The sequence below is a fragment of the Mytilus galloprovincialis genome, chromosome 8, assembly GCF_965363235.1.
Source record: "Mytilus galloprovincialis chromosome 8, xbMytGall1.hap1.1, whole genome shotgun sequence".
Classification (NCBI taxonomy): Eukaryota; Metazoa; Mollusca; class Bivalvia; order Mytilida; family Mytilidae; genus Mytilus; species Mytilus galloprovincialis.
Genome location: NC_134845.1, coordinates 64,947 through 90,545, shown reverse-complemented (window position 1 = coordinate 90,545; position 25,599 = coordinate 64,947). Strand labels below are relative to the sequence as shown.

Below are 25,599 nucleotides of genomic sequence, written 5' to 3'. Positions count from 1 at the left end.
AAAACTGTCTGTCGCATGAGGACCTTGCAAGGTGCGCACATACCAAATATAGTTATCCTATTACTTATAATAAGAGAGAAATTAACATTACAAAAAATCTGAACTTTTTATACAAGTAGTCACTGAATCATAAAAATGAAGCCAAGGACATTGGACATGTGACTGACGGAAACTTCGTAATATGAGGCATCCATATATACAAAGTATGAAGCATCCAGGTCTTCCACCTTCTTAAATATAAAGCTTTTAAGAAGTTAGCTAACGACGCCGCCGCCGCCGGATCACAATCCCTATGGCTCAACAAAAAGCAGGTTTTATGTATGAAAATCATATTGTAAATCCAAGTAAAAGTAACCCCGCCCACAGTTTTGAAATATTGTTTATTCATTTTATTTATAAAAAAAAATCAGAAGAAATTTGTTTATTTTCTTGACTGTTTTTCTGAACACGTAAACAAACAACTTTAAAAGAAATAACAATAAATCATAAATAACTAGAGCTCACCTTGGTCTATGTGCATATTTAAGAAAGGACACAGATCGATTCATGACAAACTTGTGTTTTGGTGATGGTGATGTGTTTGTAGATCTAACTTTACTGAACATGCTTGCTGATTACAATTATCTCTATCTATTATGAACTTGAACCAGTAGTCACAGGGGAAAATATTTTGTAAAAATTTACAAAATTTGTGAAAATTGTTTAAAAATAACTATATAGGGCAATAACTCCTTAAGGGATCAATTGATCATTTTGGTCATGTTGACTTATTTGTAGGTCTTACTTTGCTGTACATTATTGCTGATTACAGTTTATTTTTATCTATAAGATTATCAAAGATAATTACCAAAAGCTGCACAATTTTCTTAAAATTACCGATTAAGGGGTAGCAAATAGTTACCCAACAACAGGTTGCCAGATTGGTCTTAAAATTTCAAGGCAGATAGATCTTGACCTATTAAATTAACAATTTTATCCTCGATCATTTTCTGTAAATGCTTTGGTTTCAGAGATATGAGCCAAAAACTGCATTTTACCCTATGTACTATTTTTAGCCATGTCCGTATCTTGGTTCTCGGGCGGGGTCATCAAACCCTAATGATGACTGTGGACAAGTTTGGTTAAATTTGTCTCAGTAGTTTCTGAGGAGAGGATTTTTGTAAAAGATTACAAAAATTAAATTTTTTTTTTTAGTCATGTTGACTTATTCGTAGATCCTACTTTGCTGAACATTATTGCTGTTCACAGTTTAAATCTATCTATAATAATATTCAAGATAATAGCCAAAATAACAAAATTTCCTTAAAATTAATGCTTTGGTTTCAGAGATATAAGCCGAAATCTATATTCCCCCTTATGTTCTATTTTTAGCCATGGCAACCATTTTGGTTATTTTTGCGGGTTTTAAAAAAATCGACCAACTCTTATTCATTTATATTTCTTTTAATATTGATTTAAATCACTGAAATGAAAAATTGTAAAGAAACGCTTTTGTTCCAGTATTAGCAACTAGAATGTTCTTCTTCTTTCTATCAACGAAAATGGCAGACGGAGAAGAGAGACCTTGATGTTTGGTGAGAAGTTCCCTGTAACTGTTTCCATCACTTGCTATGGTTATAACGTTATCTGTCATTTCACCAACTACAAACACATTGCCGTCATCCACTGCTATTCCCCGCGGGTTCTGAAGAACAGAGACATCTTTAAAGGTCCAAATATGTAATCCCTCACGATCACAACAAATCACACAATCTTCGTTATTGTCAGTATAGTATATTTTGTCGGAATATACAGCTATATGGGAAGATGATGTAATGTCGCACCTTATTATTCTTGTAGTTTTGAAATCTGTCAAATTTATTTCATAAATACCCTGATTTTGAACACAGGTAAATAATGATTGGCCTTCTTTTGTTACGCCGTATGTACGACCTGGAAGTTCTATAAAAGTTTTCTTTTTCTGTAGTTGAAGGTTTAAAATGGCAAGGCCAGGTTTAAAACAATGAATCCCTGATGAAATAACCACCGTGTGTGCATCAACACATATTATTCCGTATCCCAAAGTAGGCTCAATTAACCAAGTATTCCTCAAAGCACACACTGCATTAAGCTGATATACACAACACTTAAAGCGATCTGTGAACAAAAATTGACCGTTTGGAGATATGCAACAACCTCTGATACAGGTGCTATTACTTTGACTTATTGAGATCTCCTTCCGCAGACTTAAACTGATATTGTCAATTCTCTCACACTTAAGGAATAACTTGTTTGTTACAGTACTTAGTTCTTGTGAGACAAATCGTTTATGTGTCTTAATATCAAACGTCCCTATTGTCTTTAAATCATGTACAATATTCATGATATTAAGCAGCCCTGTATCTACAACTACTTCAACGTTGTCGATTCCCGTTTGGAGGTATTGTTCTTTTTCTGTTATTATTTCTTCAATATCTTTTAATATTACAAAAGTCTGCAAGTTAGTGGCATTTTGTTTTATATCATCGACAATGGTCCTACATTTTACTGTTTCCGTTTCTCTTTTATTCAGTTTCGATGTAATCTTCTTGATTTTCTCTCGACATTCATTTTTCTTTTCATCAATATCTTTTTCTAGCTTATCTAAAAGTTTGTTTATTTCTTTTCTTACAGTTTTTACTTCTGCTTTATGTTTCTCGATGGTGGACATATTGGACTCTCTTTCTTCCTTAATGCTTTCAATGTTTTTTAGAATGTTTCCCATACGTAATTCTAAATCGATAATTTTTGCAAAATTATCGACGTCATCGAGGGGGATAACACCACATTGTCCATGGTCCTTAATACATTTATAACATAAAGTTGAGTCATGTATTCTGCAATACAATTGGTATATCTCGTTATGATAGACACATAATTGGTGAATGTCGGTTATAAAGGAAGGCAGAGACTCGTATTTCGAGATGGGTATTGGTTTGTGTTTCCGGGTTATTTTCCGTTTTTTGTGATGCTCAATACAATAGCTGCATAAAGCTTCCTCACATTCCAAACACCAGTGTGTTACAGTTGATGTCTGCCGACATACATCAAAAACGTTATTGTTAGTGGCCATAATTCATCTGAAAAATTCAAGAATTCATTTAAAGGTACACACTAAATCGTTAATAGTAATAGACCATCTGATGTTAAGTTATCAGTAATAAAAATGTTTAAGCAAGAATAAGGATGGACGAATTTCTATTGTTTGAAAAAAGAAAGAGATGTGCTATGATTTTCAATAAGACGACATTCCACCAAAGTTCAAATGATGTCGATGTAAGCAATTATAGGCAACCGTACGGCCTTCAACAATGAGAAAAACCCACGCAGTATGGTCAGCCACAAAGGGATCTCAACATTATCTTCATCGTCCTGAACATGCATGAAATATTGACCACTGGACATTAAGTATTTAATAATCAATCAGTTATTTATCATACAATGATGTTTTAAATTGCTCGACTAAAGGTAATTATTCTTCGTCGCTTTATGCTGGACACAAAAATAATTTATCACCAAAATGTTGAATGATATTAAATTCAACGTTAAGTTATAAAAATAAGATGTGCCTATGAGACAACTCACCAGAGACCAAATGCACTATAGTTAACAACCATATGCCTTCAACGATGAGCAAACCCATAAAGCATAGTCGACTTTAAAAGGCCCTGAAATGACAAATTAAGAAATAATTGATGCAAGCTATACTTTATTGTAGTTTTACCATGGGTATGTGTCATATTCGTGAATATCTTCGCCCGTGCGATAGTGAGGGATAAAATAACACGAATATAATGCCTATCCATGTAAAAACTACAATAAAATATAACTTGCATCAATTATTCGATTCTGATTAGGACAATTAAGGTAATTGCTATGTCCAATGTGTATAAGGGTAAGGCGATTGTGTAGACTCTTCCATGAACCTCCCTTTTTTGTTTGTAAAGAAGCAAACAGCTGGCACTGTGTTTTTTCAGAGGGAGGAGTTTTTGAAAAGCCAGCATGAACGGTCGTCGTATCGAGGTCAAATATGTCAATTTCGGAATGCAACACATTACAGTCATAATAAATGTATAAGTCATAATAAATATATAAGTAACAACGTTTGCATCATTTAAGAGTTTGGAAGTGTTTTAAGTTAATGAAATATATATTAAATGCATGCCAATTTGATAGAACCATTAATCTGCAGTAGTCAATGTACGCATGTGCAAAAATAAATATTGGATTTAGAGCATGGGTTTATTCATAAAGCGAAAGAAGCACGTCATATTAGAATGTAAAATAATTCAAACGAAAAATTAACAGCCTAATTTGTGTACAAATTAATAATTCAGTATTTCGTTTCATAAAACAATTAAGAATTGAATGCTTCTTTTTGTAACTTCATTGGGGTGTAAAAGCGTTGACCGAAGAACATTTTGTATGAAGTGCGGAAGCGCTTCATTCTAAAAATGTGCGCACGGTCAACGCTTTTACAACCCTATGAAGCTACAAAAAGAAGCATGCGATACTTATAATTACATTTTTTTAGCTATAATTATGAAAACACGTATTCTATATTTTTTTTTATCTAATTCACCTGTGCACTTTTTTGTGGGACCACGTGTTATCATCAATGAAACTTGAAGTTTTATTGAGTAATGCAATTGTTTAAGGAACAACACGTGTTGTGCTGTTAGCCAATCAGAATAAAGTATTATAATGAAACATACATCTAATGTAATTATTCGCTAATAACGACTAACGTTAATATTAGCGTGCAATTTAACGACTTCATAACAACTAATTAAGTTTGAACGTGCTTTTCATAAAGCACACGTAGACGAATCGTTGGATTTTTCGATCACTAGACAATCGCTAACTATTTTTAGAACGGGAATCCCAGGATATCACACTCTTTTCGTTGGAGAAAAATATATCCACATGAAAGGGTCAAATAAGAAATCCCTATTTTATTTTTAAAAAATCCTCCAACATTTAATTTTAGTATAACTTCTATCTTCAAATACACATGTTATGTAATGTTTAGAAATAAATAATACTAGTAAGACAATGTAAGAGATGCGAACGGGGTTTTATCACGCCTAGAGCCATCCAGATGTGAAATATATACCGAAATAGGTGAATATTTAGGACATTTCACGAACAGATCTAGCAGGTAAAATGTTGTTGCAGAAAAATATTCATTTCAACACAATTATTAAAGTTTAACGTAGAATAGGTTTTGTCATTCAGTTTCTTCATATTGAACTAAAATCCACTATGATGCTTTCTTTATGCGAGTAATGTTTACTGTCGAATAATATTTTCACTGTAGAGCGATTCACTAGTTATGTATATGCGGTGCATTTTCACTATATGATTATTTTTTTTTTCTATTCTAGTCTTAATTTAGCCGACTTGCTCAAACAATAGGTAAAGTAAGAGGATGATTTGATAAAGTTTAACTTGCGGAGGAAAGTTTGATTTAACATTTATTTCAAATGTATTCCATTTAATTTCTTATAAATCGTAGGGATCTTGTTCGTTGGTTTTTATTTATCCATTGCAATGACACTTCATAACTAGTTACGTACATCTTGATACATCTTCCCGTTTGAAAGGTTTTTATTTTGGGGCCCTTTATAACTTGCTGTTCGGTGTGAGCCAAGACACCATATTGAAGACCGTATTTTGACATATAACGGTTTACTTTTATCAATTGTGACTCAGATGGAGAGTTGTCTCATTGTCACATATGACATCTTCTTATATCTATCTATGGCTCAAACCGAAAATGGATGGGATAAAAAGCGATAAAAAAAACCCACACTACTTTTCTACAATATTTATAATGGGCTTAATATGAGTGTTGTCAAATCGTACAATTTTGCTTAACAGGTTACTCGGATATTCGTTCGACGGATTAACCGGTAGTTTAAGTTCATGTTTGAGAGCCTTACCTATAGTACAATTCAAATGTTCGTTTTCATAATACGATGAATTTTAAAAAAATGAAGAATCCATGGGAATGGGGTATATGTCAAAGAGACAACAACCCAACCAAAGAGCAGATAACAGCCGAAGGCCATCCACGAGTCTTCAATGACGTTTGTCCTTTTGCATTATACATGTTAGAAGGATTGAGGAATACTGGCGAAGCTTGAATTTTAATAATCCAATACCACCTTTTATACTATGGCGTTTGTAATATATTCATATTGAAAAAAAAAAACCTTCTTGATCTCGTCGAATTAAAATGATTCTTTCTCTTTCTCTTGATGTCTCAAAAAATAATGTGGGGTGTTTCAATTTGAAATTATTAAGACAGTTGCATCAAGTATACATTAATTACATTCACGTTCATTTTAGTACATTTTTTTGAGTTGACATTTCGATTAAAGAATGACAAAGCCTTGCACATTCAGATGTAGGTCTACGCAATATTAGATCAAAAATAAAATAATTAAGTAAATCCTAAAATTTAATCGGATTACTGATTTAAAGTAACTATTTAAAAAACATGTATACTACTCATGTTTACTTGAGATCTTGTCCCGAGCTGATAGTGTGAGCTAAAATTTGTTCATGTTAAAAAAGTTCCAGTGGAACTTATATCACAGAAAATATGTTCTGGGAGAACTTTTTTTCACAGACAATTTCTATATAATTTGTTCCATCTCTCTTCATGCTCGAGTGCTTTGAAAGACGGGAGGTATACATGGCGACACGACAAGGTATTAGGAACACTAGCAGACACCCTAGAGAGAAACATCAGGAAGCCAGGAAAAAACAAGGAAGGACTTACTTTGTCAATTTTGTAAAGGAAGGAGAGAAAGGACAGAAGAAGTTGGAAGGAAGTGGTTTACTGGTAACAGCAACTGATTGGCAAATGTTGGTGGATCTGAAACAGAAGTTACAATTCGCGCCACAGATTGCAGGAATAAACCAGAGACCTGACATCGTCGTTTTGTCAGCCACAACAAACAAGCAATCCTGCTGGAACTAACCGTGCCATGGGAAGAAAGAATAGAAGATGCCAACGAGAGAAAGAGATTGAAGTATCAAGACCTACTTGCAGAATGTAGAGACAAGGGATGGAGGTTTGGTTATTTCCAGTGGAAGTGGGGAGCAGAGGATTTGTAGGACAGTTTATGTAGCGAGCATTGAGAGCACTTGGTATTGTTGAGGGGAAAGAAGTAAACTGATTGGTAACTTGTGTAAAAAGGCAGAGACAACATCAATATGGTTATGGAGAAAAAGGTCAGAACAGTGGAAGCAGTAGAGTGTAGAGGCAAGTATGGATAGTCATGTGGTTTCGGGCTGGGACTTGATCTCCCCAGTCGGCGCACCTCTGGAGGTTGTAGTGGACAGCGCCGAAACAGCCGAGGAAGGAGGATTCACCTGAAGACGGAACCACGCATCTTTCCGACAGGATGTATAAAGGTAAAAGTTCCATCTCTATAAAATAAGTTCCACACTTTACCTAGTGGAATAAGTACTGGGTTGGTGAAATATGTTCCTTACCTGGTGAAATAAGTTCTGGGTTTGTGAGATTTGTTCCTCCCCTGGTAAAATAATTTCTTTATCGGTGAAATATGTTCCACTGGTTAAACAAGAAATCTTCTATACTGAGCATTTGTCATCAGTCAGTTTACAGTTATCATTCAAGTGCATTATAAAAATAAGTATGTCTTTGAGATTTTTTCCATCACCTTCTGTTATTGCCTATCGCAGACCCAAAAATCTCAAAGACATACTTGTGACATCAAAAGTAAAGAAACAAAAAACTTCTAAATTTGGGTGTTACAAACAATGCGGTAGAAGCAATTATAAGTGCTGTAGAGCCGCCAACACTGACCACTCTTTCAGCAGCACAGTAACAAAGCAGCGATACAACATCTATGTTACATCTAATTGCAAAACGGAAATAGTATTTATATTCTTACTTGTGGAACTTGCAAGCTGCAGTATGTTGGTGAAACAGAAACTAAATTCAACATCAGACTTAACAATCACCGGTCGTTCTATATAAAAGGAAGAAACTGTCTAATTACGAGACACCTCTTAAGAACAGGACATACTTTTGATAATATCACCTTTCAAATAATTGAGGTAAACCAAAATTGGGACTCCGAAAGAAGAAAACAGAGAGAAAGGTTCTGGATGCATCAGCTACGTACTCTTGAATCTGATGGACTTAATGAGAGGGATAAAAAACAGTTTTACCCAAAACCAAAGGAATAAATTATGAATTTCATTCTATTTAACTAAAACAACTATTTGTTTAGATTTAAAAATTGGTATGTACAATAAACGGCAAAAATATGTTTTATATACCCCATCAATCAATATGTTAAACTTTTACACAAATTTTGTGTAGCCGTCAAGCTACAAAGATATTTTTTGTCATGCATCCGATTTCACCTAGATAGATGCACACGCCCGATGAATCTTATTTGTTTAGCGAAATATTGCGTGAATAATATATAAAATATATTAACAACTAATTTTATAACACTCATTAGTGTGTTAAAGTTACATTCTTAGACACTTATATATATATATATATATATATATATATATATATATATATATATATATATATATATATATATATATATATATATATATATATATATATGTTAACTTGTTCATTGAATCAACCTATTTTGTTATATTTTGTTAATTTGTATTCAATTGTATTTTTTCACATACCCTGGTTAAGGTTCTTAAGAAATAAAAACTTGAAACTTAAAACTTGTAGGAGGGGGACGTCGGACTATGTGCTCTGTTTGCCTATATTTTCAAAATACCAAATTTAGCAACCTAGCTGTCATTTTTTTGTCATTTGACTGAATATCCGCACTCTTGGTATATACATATGTAGGACTCCAAAGTGCGACGGTACTCTAAAGTGCAATGGTCACGCTAAAGTGCGATGGTCTACGCTAAAGTACGATGGAGTCTCACGCTAAAGTGCGATGGTTGTTTGTTCGCTAAAGTGCGATGGTGTATCACGCTAAAGTACGAGGTTGGACCAAAAGGATAAGATTCGAGGGATTAAAACATCGAGGTTAAAAAATAGTCTTTTTACAAAAAGATATTACCGTTCACACAGTCTATCACTAATGGGAACACATCCTCATACAGTTGTTATTGTAAATAACAAATACAAAATTAGATTATTGTCGGAATATGTAACATTTTTTTAAGCTTTAATCTAACACAGAGTGATGTAATGTTTTCCCGCAGAAAAACTAAGTGCATTTATAAGTAAAATACGGAAAAAATGGAATTTTATTTTCACAAAATTTACTTCTGGATACTATCTTATGATCATAAATAAGCTTCTGTCTAAGTAGGATCGCTTACGCTTTTTCGACTAAAGTCGAAGGCTCGACAAAAACATTTGCCTCAGCCGATAAAGCACGGTCAGGTTTAAATCATTTCAGTCATTGACATTTGGTTTTAATTAAATGTGTTAATAAAATATTTGTAATTTATCTTCCAGCGTGTTCAACTTTTAGTTTGTATCGTACTCTAGCGTAGACCATCGAATACTGCTTTAGTTTGTATCAACGACTAAACGTCATAATCAAACTACGTTTTTACGTCTATATTTTCCCGGGCCATCGCACTTTAGCGTATGGAACCATTGTACTTTAGCGTAGACTAGACCATCGCACTTTAGAGTCCTACATATATTTATATTTAAGCTAAAGTTGACATAAAACTAGAGGCTCTAAAGAGCCTGTGTCGCTCACCTTGGTCTATGTGAATATTAAAGGAAGCAGATGGATTCATGACAAAATTGTGTTTTGTTGATGTGATGTGTTTGTACATCTTACTTTACTGAACATTCTTGCTGCTTAAAATTATCTCTATCTATAATGAACTTGGCCCATTAGTTTCAGTGGAAAATGTTAGTAAAAAATTTACAAATTTTATGAAAATTGTTAAAAATTGACTATAAATAACAATAACTCCTAAGGGGGTCAATTGACCATTTCGGTCATGTTGACTTATTTGTAAATCTTACTTTGCTGAACATTATTTTTGTTAACAGTTTATCTGATTCATCTAAAAATTTCAGAGCAGATAAATGTTGACCTGATAAACAATTTTACCCCAATGTCAGATTTGCTCTAAATGCTTTGGGTTTTGAGTTATAAGCTAAAAACTGCATTTTACCCCATGCTCTATTTTTAGCCAAGGCGGCCATCTTTGTTGGTTGGCCGGGTCACCGGACACATTTTTCAAACTAGATACCCCAATGATGATTGTGGCAAAGCTTTGTTTAATTTGGCCAAGTAGTTTCAAAGGAGAAGATTTTTGTAAAAGATTACTAAGATTTACGAAAAATGGTTAAAAATTGACTATAAAGGGCAATAACTCCTAAAGGGGTCAACTGACCATTTCAGTCATTTGACTTATTTGTAAATCTTACTTTGCTGAACATTATTGCTGTTTATAGTTTATCTCTATCTATAATAATATTCAAGATAATAACAAAAAGAGCAAAATTTCCTTAAAATTACTAATTCAGGGCCAGTAACTTAACAACGGGTAGTCCGATTCATCTGAAAATTTCAGGGCAGATAGATCTTGAACTGATAAACAATTTTACTTCATGTCAGATTTGCTCTAAATGCTTTGGGTTTTGAGTTATAAGTCAAAAACTGCATTTTACCCCATGTTCTATTTTTAGCCATGGCGGCCATTTTGGTTTGATGGCCGGGTCACCGGACACATTTTTCAAACTACTAACCCAAAAGATGATTGTGGCCAAGTTTGGATTAATTTGGCCCAGTTGTTTCAGAGGAGAAGACTTTTGTAATGCCCGCGTCACACTGTCCCGATTTTTACGCCGATGGCAACACGATTATGGAAATTTTCAAAATCGGGACTGATCGTATCCAGATCGGGCTATTCGTAGTGCCATCTTTAACCATCGTAGAACCATCGGCCACTTTTTCTAGCCTTCGGGGACAACTTCGGGAAGGGTTCTAAATTTTTTAACATGTTAAAAAATCCCCGAAATTGCGTCCGATGTTGAGGGTTCGTATTGAGTTCGTATCACCATCCTCACCATCGTAATGTCACCGGGAATGCATCTTTGAACATCGTATTGCATTCGTATTTCCATCGTTTCCATCGGGCAGTTTTGACATTACGATGTCTACACGAATGAATCACGAAGCTACCCGAAGGTCTAACGATGGCAACACGACTTCGTAAAGACCTCGTAATCCCGTCGTGTTGCCATCGAATAAAAGTACGAAGGCGACAAGATGGAACTACGACGGCAATAAATCCAGCTAAATGTAAGTTAATTTTCGCGGTAAAATACATTTAAAGTGCCATGCGCGATATGCACTGGTCAGTCTAATACGACAGTTAAGAAAGGCGTTCACAAAACATGGAGCTCATATCATATAATTCTATGAGAACAAGAAAGGCGACAGCGTTGTTTCTATTAATCCAAATGGAACAAGAAGAGCATCTATTACAGGCTCAGGATTTACTTTTACAAGTAAAAATTTTTTTTTGTCAATTTTCCATATCAAGTAACATAATGAAAATCATAAACGCGCCTCGTACACCAACACTGCATGTACACGTATATAGGGAAACCAACTTTTTCTTCATTATTCTGATTTTTTATGTATCGTCTGAGTTGTTGTCACACGAATGTTTACTCCATAACCATTTTGTTTTCTATATGTCATATTTTGCCGCATTTATTGCTTTCCCCACATCCTTCCTTTTGTCTATATTATTATGATATTCTCCTGGAAAGAACTCTTTTTGAATAAAAGGGATCAACGAACCCATTACCTTACCTTTAAGATAGATCAGTCAACATGGGAATAATTATTGGTGATTATTCAGACTAGTGCACCTATTTTACAGTTCAAACAAGGCAATGCCGAGCGTGGCATCCCCTCGTTTGTAACATATTGGGGACAAATATGGACACTATATTTGTATATGACACATGCAGAAAATGGTAAATTGAATATGCATATTTGATACATAAACTATTTTTTTTAGAAATCAACCAAAACATTCAGTAACTGGAAATACCTTTAATATTGTCTTTAGAACCAGCAGGTAAAAAAATGAGCAACCAATTTCCTGTGTATTATGCTATTTCAAGGAGAAAAAAACAAGTCCATCTGCATGACCTTGACCTTTTGCCTTGAACGTAAAAAATGCCAGATCATTACAAGGAGGAACAATAAATATACCAAATGTGGTTAAAATCTTTTGAAGCATATTGGTTTTAGAGTGTCCACAAGGGTGATATTGCCTTGTATTACAACTGCCACTGTGACCTTGACCTTTGAACTTTAAATTCAATAGCGCTTAAGATATTCGTAACAAGTAACACCATACCAAATTAAATGTACAATATAATATATATTCAATATTGATCAAACAATTTAAAACGCGTGAGGCCTTCGGCATATAATTTAAATGCATCGTAAGCTGTACACGACGTCTTTTAGACATCGTATGGCCATCGCGCCATCATCGTAATCCATCGTGTAGCCTTCGTAATCTATCGTGTAGCCTTCGTGATCCATCGTGTAGGCTTCGGCTGAGATATGAAGCTTAAATACCCGTCTTCGGTTAAACTTCGTATGTCCATCTTTTGCTATCGTATATAATTTCGGCACCATCGTATAGACTTCGTTATTCATCGTACTTGCTTCGGTCACTTTTTGGTATTTTAACGAGATCGGGACCAACTTCGTACGAACTTACAATTTTCGCATTCGGGTGTCCATCGTATATAAAAATCGGGACAGTGTGACACGGGCATAAAATATTACTAAGATTTACGAAAAATGGTTAAAATTGACTATAAAGGGCAATAACTCCTAAAGGGGTCAACTGACCATTTCAGTCATGTTGACTTATTTGTAAATCTTACTTTGCTGAACATTATTTAATAAATGGCTATTATCTATTTTGAATTTATTGAATCATAAAACTAATTTTTGACTCTTCACATTGAATAATCAGCGAAGCGGATTATGTTAGATACATGTGAAGAGTCAAAAATTAGTTTTATGGTTCAATAAAATCAAAATAGATTATTGCCATTCATTATAAATAAATTTTTATCAAAAATATGGCTTAGAGAACTTTTTATATTATTTATATTAACAATAACAACGTACACACATGTTGGCGTATGAATACACAACGTCAGAGTGGGCGTGTCGCCATCAAAATTGACAACATTGAAAATAAAACTAACAATTTTAACCAATCAGAAGACAGTAAAAACAACAAATTTATTTATTGCTGTTTATAGTTTATCTCTATCTATAATAATATTCAAGATAATAACCAAAAACAGCAAAATTTCCTTAAAATTACTAATTCAGGGGCAGCAACCCAACAACGGGTTATCCGATTCATCTGAAAATTTCAGGGCAGATAGATCTTCACCTGTTTAACAGTTCTACCCCATGTTAGATTTGCTCTAAATGCTTTGGTTTTTGAGTTATAAGCCAAAAACTGCATTTTACCCTTATGTTCTATTTTTAGCCATGGCGGCCATCTTGGATGATTGGCCGGGTCATTGGACACATTTTTTAAACTAGATACCCAATGATGATTGTGGCCAAGTTTGGTTTAATTTGGCCCAGTAGTTTCAGAGGAGAATATTTTTGTAAAAGTTAACGACGACGACGGACGACGGACGACGACGGACGCTGGACGCCAAGTGATGAGAAAAGCCCACTTGGCCTTTTAGGCCAGGTGAGCTAAAAAAATTGGCACTTCGAAATAATTTGTATAAACCCTTAGCTACATCCTATATACCGATTAAGTGAGGGACGAGCTTCCAAATGGACACGGATAAAACAGTGTGCCCGCGACATTTTGTCGAGGGACTAAAATCTATAATAATATAATATATGATTACAAAATATTTGGTGATAACATTTATTTTTGAATAGGCAGATCATAGTGAAATATATTGAGAAATCTCAATTGTACATCATGTCCAACTGAACAACAAAACACACCAATCCCTGTACACCCAAGTGTAAATTACCTTGAACCAAAATGATGTTTAAATGTTAGCTTTTTCAGTTTTTTTCTGCATTTGAAGAAAGATAGGTAAACAGACATATCTCTTTAATTATTTATTTTTTTGCGTTCGGAGCGCTTTTCTGGATTAACCTTCATCGAACGGCACCGATTATTCATTTATTGAGGGCTACTGGGTTTTATTTAATGATCCGTGTGATTGTAAATTTCAAGAATTAATTGGTTTGAATTCTCTAATTTTATTTCGTCCAAACGGGTGTGCATTAAGTGTTGGCATCCCAAAATGACAAGCCTTTTCCTCATTCAGATGTTGCTGTCCTGTGTAAACTGCGCATATACGATTACAGTATTGGCAATCTATTTTTTACAAGCTTCCGGAACCATAATTTCTGTACAGTCCAATAGTATTCCAAAACTGGTTACACTTGGAACATAAAGGGAAAGTTGTGCTCCAAAATAACCAAGTTCAAGGACAATTTTATTATTCTTCATTGATAATTCCATTCAAAAAAATGATTTTCTGCCGGATTTTCAACGACTGCTTGTACTATGTATTTTTGATAAATTAGAATGAAATTCAAAACAGTGTGGCTGTGGCCATCGATTGACACATTAAAATCATCCATTGACTGGGACAATTTAGGTGAACGTTTGTATGTAACGACCACTGCTCATTATGTACTTTTTAAAGACACTTAAACTATGGGGTCACCAAAGGTTCTCAACACCTTAATAAAGTAATTCGAAAAATTAATCAGAAATAACACGGTGTTTTGATTTATATCAATTATATAAATCAAAACATAAAGGTTATTCCTGATTAATTTTTCGAATTATTTTATAATCAAAGGCGTTAAGAAACCTTTGGTGACCCCACAGTTTAAATGTCTATCGTAGGTACGTCGTGAACAGTGGTCGTTATAGACAAACGTTCACGTAAATTGTCCCAGTCAATGAATGAATTTAATGTGTCAATCAATGGCCACAGCCACACTGTTTTGAATTTCATTCTATATCCCGTATTACTTTCCAATAGAATTTTATTTTTCTATTTTGCAAGCAGCGTTTTTCGGCAACAATTTTAAAACGAATTGGTTTCTTTACGAAATTGCACTAAAAATGTCACAAAAATTTCCCGTATTTTCAAACATCCTGCGTTTCTATAGTTTGGATGTGTACTTAAAAAAAGCAATTCATCAGGAAACGGCGACCATCAGACCAGGTGACCATCAGACTTGCAAATTCAATGCAAACAGACAGCTTAACAGTCAGTTAAAAGGTTGTTGAGATTCTTGAAGCAGAAGCAACAACACTTCTATCATGTGAAAGGAAAAGACGGGGACGAGCCATAAACTAGAGGCTCTAAAGAGCCTGTGTCGCTCACCTTGGTCTATGTGAATATTAAACAATGGACACAGATGGATTCATGACAAAATTGTGTTTTGGTGATGGTGATGTGTTTGTAGATCTTACTTTACATAACATTCTTGCCAGTGGCGGATCCAGGGGGGGGGGGGGGGGGGGTTCCGGGGGTGCGCACCCCCCTTTATTTTTGCCGATCAATGCATTTGTATCGGGACATATGTTTTGCACCCCCCTTTGCCCTGGGTTAGCACCCCCCCCCCTTTCGAAAATTCCTGCATCCGCCCCTGCTTGCTGCTTACACTTATCTCTATCTATAACAGTACTTTCTGTGGAAAATGTTATTGAAAATCTTCAAATTTTAAGAAAATTGTTAAAAATTGACTATGAAGGGCAATAACTCCTTAGGGGGTCAATTGACTATTTTGGTCATACTGACTTATTTTTAGTTTTTACTTTGCTGTACATTATTGCTGTTTACAGTTTATCTCTATCTATAATAATATTCAAGATAACAAAAAAAACAGCAAAATTTCCTCAAAATTACCAATTCAGGGGCAGCAACCTAACAACCGATTATCCGATTCATCTGAAAATTCCAGGGCAGGTAGATCGTGACCTGATCAACAATTTTACTTCTTGTCAGATTTGCTCTTAATGCTTTGGTTTTTGAGTTATAAGCCAAAAACTGCATTTTACCCCCCATGTTCTATTTTTAGCCATGGCGGCCATCTTGGTTTGTTGGCCGAGTTACCGGACACATTTTTTTAACTAAATACCCAAATGATGATTATGGCTAAGTTTGGTTAAATTTGGCCCAGTAGTTTCAGAGAAGAAGATTTTTCTAAAAGATTACTAAGATTTACGAAAAATGGTTAAAAATTGACTATAAAGGGCAATAACTCCTAACGTGGTCAACTGACCATTTTGGTCATGCGGACTTATTTGTAGATCTTACTTTGCTGAACATTATTGCTGTTTACAGTTTATCTCTATCTATAATAATATTCAAGATAATAACCAAAAACAGCAAAGTTTCCTTAAAATTACCATTTCAGGGGCAACAACCCAAAAACGGAATGTCCGATTCATCTGAAAATTTCAGGGCAGATAGGTCTTAACCTGATGAACAATTTTACCGCTGTCAGATTTGCTCTAAATGCTTTGATTTTTGAGTTATAAGCCAAAAACTGCATTTTACCCCTATGTTCTATTTTTAGCCATGGTGGCCATCTTGGTTGATTGGGCGGGGCACCGGACACATTTTTTAAACTAGATACCCCAATGATGATTATGGCCAAGTTTGGTTAAATTTGGCCCAGTAGTTTCAGAGGAGAAGATTTTTCTAAAAGATTACTAAGATTTACGAAAAATGGTTAAAAATTGACTATAAAGGGCAATAACTCCTAAAGTGGTCAACTGACCATTTTGGTCATGCTGACTTATTTGTAAATCTTACTTTGCTGAACATTATTGCTGTTTACAGTTTATCTCTATCTATAATAATATTCAAGATAATAAGCAAAAACGGCAAAATTTCCTTAAAATTACCAATTCAGGGGCAGCAACCCAACAACGGATTGTCCAATTCATCTGAAAACATCAGGGCAGATAGATCTTGACCTGATAAACAATTAAACCCGTCAGATTTTCTCTTAATGCTTCGGTTTTTTGAGTTATAAGCCAAAAACTGCATTTTACCCCTATGTTCTATTATTAGCCGTGGCAGCCATTTTGGTCGATTGGCCAGGTCACGCCACACATTTTTTAAACAAGTTACCCCAATGATGATTGTGGCCAAGTTCAGTTTAATTTGGCCCAGTAGTTTCAGTGAAGAAGATTTTTGTTAAAGATTACTAAGATTTATGAAAAAATGGTTAAAAATTGACTATAAATGGCAATAACTCCTTCAGGGGTCAACTGACCATTTTGGTCATGTTGACTTATTTGTAAATCTTACTTTGCTGAACATTATTGCTGTTTACAGTTTATCTCTATCTATAATAATATTCAAGATAATAACAAAAAAACAGCAAAATTTCCTTAAAATTACCAATTCAGGGGCAGCAACCCAACAACAGGTTGTCCAATTCATCTGAAAATTTCAGGACAGATAGATACCTGATAAACACTTTTACCGCATGTCAAATTTGCTCTGAATGCTTTGGTTTTTGAGTTATAAGCCAAAAACTGCATTTTACCCCTATGTTCTATTTTAAGGCATGGCGGCAATCTTGGTTGGTTGGCCGGGTCACGCTACACATTTTTAAACTAGATATCCCAAAGATGATTGTGGCCAAGTTTGGATTAATTTGGCCCAGTAGTTTTAGAGGAGAAGATTTTTGTAAGATTACTAAGATTTACGAAAAATGGTTAAAAATTGACTATAAAGGGCAATAACTCCTAAAGTGGTCAACTGACCATTTTGGTCATGCTGACTTATTTGTAAATCTTACTTTGCTGAACATTATTGCTGTTTACAGTTTATCTCTATCTATAATAATATTCAAGATAATAGCCAAAAAACAGCAAAAATTCCCTAAAATTACCAGTTCAGGGGCAGCAACCCAATAACAGGTTGTCCGATTCATCTGAAAATTTGAGGGCAGATAGATCTTGACCTGATAAACAATTTTACCTCGTGTCAGATTTGCTCTAAATGCTTTGGTTTTTGAGTTATAAGCCAAAAACTGCATTTTACCCCTTTGTTCTATTTTTAGCCATGGCGGCCATCTTGGTTGGTTGGCCGGGTCACGCCACACATTTTTTAAAACTAGATACCCCAATGATGATTGTGGCCAAGTTTGGTTTAATTTGGCCCAGTAGTTTCAGAGGAGAAGATTTTTGTAAAAGTTAATGACGACGGACGACGACGACGCCGGACGCCAAGTGATGGGAAAAGCTCACTTGGCCCTTCGGGCCAGGTGAGCTAAAAATACGTATAACAAATTTCTCGAAAGAATGCAACATTTTACATGAAAATGACGAACTCGATAATTAGTAAACACGTTAAATAAGTCGGTATTATAGTACTAACAAGCTTATGATCTGGTATCATTTCTTGACATCCTTTTTAAGTATACTTTAAAGCATTTTATTCAGTTTGCTTCATTCCCGCCAAAATCGCCCTTTTGACGCCGTGTTTTGACGTTGTCAGTGCCCCTGAGTATTGTGACGTTACAATGGACCTTTGACGTTCTACACAATCAACAAGATTTGTGTGTAGAAGCCATAAATCAGTTGGAAAGCAAGTTCTTGGAAACGTCCGTTGTCGTCAAGCTCTATCAGCAACAATAGCAGGGGGAATTAATTAGGTGGCGCTACAGTCGTCCGTAACGTCAAAAAGTCCGCCAAATCAATCGGCTAAATGATTGACTTTTAAAGTATTTTTTGCAACTTGTCATGCTTTTATTACAATTAAATTTTAAAATTTGTAGGTTTCGTGACCAATATAATTTCTTTACGACATACAAACATTACAAAAAATAGCTTGTTATTGCTATTCCTTTATCCTGTCCGTTCTAAAAAAAAAATAGCCATCTTTTTTGTTCTCCAAAAAAATCGATTTTTCCTAATTTGACGTTTGCGTATCCAAATACAGAAAAGAACGGTTATAATCTTAAATGAAACCGGGAAACCTATTTCAAATTTATACACTGTTTTAAAGCCATCATTTTTTACTTTTATACATCAATTTTAGTGACCACCAGCCATGTCAATTTTTATCTGGTTTTAGCTACGTTTCTACTTCAACAGAGTTTAGCTTCTTTTCATTGTACCTGTTTCAAAGTGCTCTAAAATACTGATTTTATTAAAGACATGAATGAAATTTTGATTAAAAGTTGTGGATTTTCACAATTCCATACGATACTCAGGGGCGGATGCAGGAATTTTCGAAAGGGGGGTGCTAACCCAGGGCACCCAGGGCAAAGGGGGGGTGCAAAACATATGTCCCGATACAAATGCATTGATCGGCAAAAATAAAGGGGGGTGCGCACCCCCGGAACCCCCCCCCCCCCCTTGGATCCGCCACTGATACTTGTATTTTAAAGTAACTAAAACCCCTTTTGATCCCCTACACAAATTGACGGTGACATTGTTTTCTTTTTTCAACATACGTCATGTAACGTTTATAACAAAATATGTGTCAGGGTCATGTGCATAGTAAAAATTTACACATTGGAAAAGTGAAACAACAAAGATCTTCTTTAAAGCGGTTAAAGCTAAACGTCTTTGAAAATTCTGACAGATCTGACAAATTATTGATAGCCTACAGTATGGATGGACAAAAGCACAAAAATAGCAATAGAAAATGCATTGCAAAGAAAATTCTGTAGGAAAAAAACATATGAAAAAAGAAAATGAAGGTCAGTTAATAAAATCTTGCTTATATTATTATCTCTTTACTTAGTAAGCTATATTTCCATTCTTAATTTTATAGTAATAAGAGCAAAAACTAGCTTATCAAGCCAAGTCAGCCAAACAAGAAGTTTATTCATAGAGATGTGTTCTTACAAAATTGAATTTATTCAAATGGCAAATTCATGTCAAATTTAAGCATCTTTGATCATTATTGAAGTAAAATGCACAAAATTTGTCCCACCAGTTTCATTTCATTTCCTATTACTAGTATTCAGGTAAAGTATATATACAATACTTTGTTTATAAATATGTAATTATTTAAAGAAGCTGATACAGCAACCTGTTCAAGAGAAGAAGTCCAATTTTTTCCAAAAAGTTTACTTTCATAATCTATAAAATACCCTGAGAAATAAGACAAAGGGCTACTGTGCAAGCTATTCTAATAGTTTAATTTTACAATAATAATGATTCTGAAATTCAAAATTGTGTCACTTTCACTTATAATTTAAAGCATATTTTTTTACAGAATTTCTGTCAATATTTTTGGTATAAAACTTATAAATCCCTTTTTTGTATTTTACTGTTCAACTAAGAAACATAGGCTTGAGTTTAAAGGCTCTCTTAATTTGAAGAAATTTGTTGTGACTCTTATATATGATCAGTACTATTTATTTAATATTATATTATATCAATTTTCAGAAAGATTATTGAAATTGTATAAACTATGTTTTATTGCATTAAATATAATCAGAAGTGTTTAAAAAAATTCTGCTAGGAATGATCCCACATATAAAAATTACATGTAGTATATTTCATCCGCCAGATCTAATTTCTTTCAATATAGCTAGGTTTTTAATATTACATGTAGGTGTCATTATCCACATTTCTGAATTGTTTTATTTTTTTACTGCAGTAATATTTTGTCTTTTAATATTTACATTTAGTCCTTCTCTGAAAAATAGGGGGAAGTATCTCTTTATATTATCATAACATAGTTATAAATCGAGTTTCGTTTATTTTCTTTCTAATTTTTGTAAAGTAAACTCCTTTTTTAATTTTTATGCATTTTGCTGGGTTTTTATTTTTGACTGGTGATATTAAGGGGAGATAACCACTTGCACAAATCGGCATAAAAACCACCGCTTCGGTTTGAAATCAATTTGACGTTTGCGTATCCAACATTCTATTGCCGAGATATTCATATCGAGTGTTTGTCTTAATGAGATGCTTTATTAAATTTAAATTCAGCCCATCATTTATAGTTTCCTCGTACATATTTAGATTTTTCGTTCAGGAGACTTGACAATTTTCACCCAAACTCCAAGTTTGCAGATAAAATAAAGAATAAAGGACTTTGATTTGATGTGTGAGCTTTGACGAGAATAAACTATGGATACTCAAGATTAGTTAGGTCAATAAGTTTTTATTACGACAATAGTATTCAGTAAGTTAAAATGAGGTTTGTCTAATCCGTTTTTTTACTGAATTTTCACGGTCACGTGACTCTATTGTTGCTGATAAACTTGGGGTCAAACCGTGACCTGCTTTCCAACTGAAATGTCCCTTTGGCAGCAAGAGGGTTAAAAGTAAAAATTGGTTTAAACTAAGATTTTGTCGTTGATGACGTGGTGAATTTTGAAGATTTATTGCACTAGCCAGTAGTGCAATATTATAGGGTTATTGCATGAATATAGGGGAATATTGTCCCGAGTAGAATTTTATATTGCACGAGCTTGCGAGTGCAATTTATGTTCTACGAGGGACAATATTCCCAAATATTCATGCAATAACCCTTTTATTGTATAGATATATAATATTTAAAAGTATAAACTGGTTTAAACTAAGATTTTGTCGTTGATGACATCATGAATTTTGAGGATTTATTGCACTAGTGCAATATTAGAATTTATTGCACGCTAACTTTTGGTTACTTTCTGTTGGAAATATTATATTGCTATACAATAAAATAGTACAATGCACTTGTATTTATGGCAAAAATTCTTGACATTATGAAACAATGGACATTTGGCTTGTTAAAGACTAAGGTTACACCAGGGTATCCTTCTATCGGATGTTGTCCTCAATGTGGGTCTCATATATATTGGTCTAAGCGTGACGTGGGATTGCCGATTTTTTGAAAGCGAAACACGTGAAAGTCAAATTATTGTGCCGTGAAAACAGGAAATAAAGTCTAGCGGGACACGGGAAATTACAAAAAATGAGAATTGCTTAAGTAGATTGTGTAGCGGGATACGTGTATCTAACAAAACAGTAAGACGGATCCGGGTTCAGAACCCCCCCAACGAGACCCCCCCCCCCCCCCTCAATACATTCTGAGGTGTATGTGTATTAAAATACCTTACTAGGAATATTACCAACATATGATAATTGAATCATTTGAAATCTTGCAGTAGTTGAAAAATATAAAATCAACGGTACCAATTTTGTTGCACCAGATGCGTCGTAAACAAAAATGTAAACCCCCATTTAAATTTTTCTTAACTCATTTTTATTTTTTGAAACTTTTTTACTTTTCTTTCATTTTGATTAATTTTAAATTTTTGATATTTTTTGTGTGAGTTGTACATTCTTTTATATTATTCTATTTTTAAAACCGACAATCAATGTTTTCATTTTACACGCCACTGCTCAGAAATTGTATTTATGTGATTGTATATTTTGCTTTTACGTTATGTATCTTATTTTTTGTTTATTCATGTTAAGCGCTTAGGGTAATTTTTCAAATTATATAATGCGCTATATAAATATTGTATAATAATAATAATAATAATGCGCATTTCGACAAAACATGTCTCTTCAGTGATGCTCGTGGCCCAAATATTTGAAATGAGGGGGTATTTTTTTTAACACATTTTGAAAAGGGGTGTCAATCATATTTTTTCATTTCAATTTACATTTTAGAATAAAAAACTGGTTCCTTATAAGATTTTAAAAAATGTATACCAGTCCTGTTTATTCATTGTGTACCTATATCACCCCTGCTCGGAAAGTCTATTTTTCATATTTTAGCACCTCATTTTTCTCCATTATTTATATTTTTGACCCATTTTCTCTTTTCACTGTAAACCCCCATCCGCATCCTCGTTTATATTAAATACGTGACTGACGTCAACCAGTTCCCACTGATTAATTATGTTATTATTGACGTAATTCACACATTTATTGATCCAGACTTGTACATGCGATTCGATTCTTTTAAATTGAATTACTATGTATATGAAATATCCATCTACTTACTTTGTCTTGACGGTAAAAATTCAAATAACGCTATAAACACGTGTAACGGTGTATAGGAAAGGACATCAAAGGGTGATAACCGAGAAAAATGGTCCATGTAAAGTAAGAAACGGGTCATGAAACGTACCCGAAAAAGAAGTGAAATGAAGAACGAAAAAACAAAAAATATTTTAATGAACGGCACATTTTGGAATTAATCATTTATATTAGAAATAATTTCTGCGATATTAATCTGTTAATTATGTTATAAAAGAAGGTCTAAATTGGGATTCTCCATTTTGTTTTTCTTTATAAATTTTGCGCATTTGTCTCTTTTCTTATATTTAAGCTGCCTGTATTCTTTAATTTTGGGGGTCAATGAAAATAAACAAACTTCAGACCATCATGTTTGATTCTGAATATGAGTTTGGGGGTCCTAGAAGATTTTGGAAATAAATATGATGGCGCTTATTTATTAAAGTACAGTAGTATAATGAATAATCTTCTTGTATCTGTTTTAATGTTGTTTCATTTTATGAGAATATGCTACTAATAAAAAAAATATCAACTCCAGTCTCCTTATTGAAATTGAAAAGTAATATCCTAAAATTCCCATTTAATTTTTTTTTATTATTCGAATAAAAGTCAATAATAATTTAGGTCAGTCCTGACCGAATTATTAAAATGACAAATGATCGAATAATACGGACAATTCAGTTCACTTATAACAATTTCTAACAACAGAGATCTAAGTTATTATTAGGGAAGCACTTAGGCCATTTGTACCTATAACTCTCGATCATTTAGTCTCGCAAATAAGACAAGTCTCATTGCACGGTCAGGGTTATAATTACCGGTAGGGCGGTGCTTAGGCCATTTATACCTCTAACTTTAGCTCATTTAGTCTCGTAAAAAACACCTCCTTGCACGGTCAGGGTTACATTAGGACGGCGCGTAGGCAATTTATACCACTAACTCCTGCTCATTTAGTCACAAATAAGACCAGTCTCCTTGCACAGTAAGGGTTATAATTAGGGCGGTGATTAGGCCATTTATACCTCTAACTTTAGCTCATTTAGTCACGTAAAAAAATACCAACCTCCTTGCAGTCAGGATTATAATTAGGGCGGTGCTTAGACCATTTTAAAAATTTTGCTCATTTAGTCATAAAAAGGACCAGTCTCCTTGCACGGTAAGGGTTATAATTAGGGCGGTGCTTAGACCATTTAACCTACAAATCTTGCTTTTTTTTAGATACAAATAAGACCAGTCTCGCACGGCAAGGGTTTTAATTAGGGTGTTGCTTAGGTCATTTATACCTCTAACTCCTGCTCATTTAGTCACAAATAAGACCAGTCTCCCTGCACGGTAAGGGTTTTAATTAGAGCGGTGCTTAAGCCATTTATACCTACAAATCTTGCTCATTTAGTCACAAATAAGACCATGCAGTCTCCTTACACGGTAAGGGTTATAATTAGGGCGGTGCTTAGGCCATTTATACCTCTAACTCCTGCTCATTTAGTCACAAATAAGACCAGTCTCCCTGCACGGCAAGGGTTATAATTAGGGCGGTGCTTAGGCCATTTATACCCCTCAGTAACTTTTGCTCATTTAGTTACAAACAAGACCAGTCTCCAATACTTCAGTTGTACTATGAGCCATATCGAATACCCTGTCCTTAGTTGTTTTATTCAGAGAACTGCTTTCGAATTTCATATTTGTTTAAATATCTTTTTCAACAATAATCTTTTTTTATGTTCCATAACATCCAAATGCATGGTATAAAGCAATACACGGTTAGTAGCACTGTTGTGACGTCGTTGTAAAAATCAACACAGTTGAGGTATATCTCAAGGGTTTCAACAAACGAAGAAATTGATGATAAACGAATGAAATAAATGCATATTACCGGGTTTGTAATAACATTAACAACAAGACGGGTGCCACATGTGGAGCAGGATCTGCTTACCCTTCCGGAGCACTTTAGAAAAGCTGTTACTTCTTACAACTATGTAGATCTATCAGCCATCCTTTTTGTTCGACAAAACATCGAATTTTAATAGCTTGACTTTTGCGTATACAAATGACGGAAAAGAACGATTATAATCTAAAATGAACCCGGGTTACCTATTTCATATCTCATAGTGTTTTACTGTAATACATCAATTTTAGTGACCACCAGTGATGTCAATTTGTATCTTGTTTCGTCTGCATTTCCAATTCAAAACAGTAAAATTTTTCATTGTAACTGTTTCCAAAGTACTCTAAAATACTGATTATTTTAAAGATATGAATGAAATGGTGATTAAAAATTGTTGTTTTTCATAATTCCATAATTCCATACGATACCTCCATTACCCCTTTTTGACCCCCTACACAAATTGACGGTGACATTGTTTACTTTTTTCAACATACGTCATTAGCGTTAGCAAAATATGTGTCAGGGTCATGAATATAAAAGTAACTGTTACACATTGGAAAAGTGAAACAACAAGAAAGGTCTTTCTTACGTTTGAAATTATACGTCTTAGAAACTTTCATTCCTACTAGAAATAATCTGACAAA

The 25,599-nt window shown here is 34.1% G+C and overlaps 1 long non-coding RNA gene across 1 annotated transcript; it reads right to left on the bottom strand.

The window, feature by feature from the left end:
* Window positions 1–1,385: 1,385 nt before the first annotated feature.
* Window positions 1,386–23,128, bottom strand: LOC143043052 (uncharacterized). The gene is made up of 3 exons (XR_012968162.1): window positions 23,056–23,128; window positions 3,604–3,686; window positions 1,386–3,098 (listed from the first exon to the last, which is right to left on the bottom strand). It is a non-coding gene; the product is annotated as an uncharacterized LOC143043052 (long non-coding RNA).
* Window positions 23,129–25,599: the final 2,471 nt, after the last annotated feature.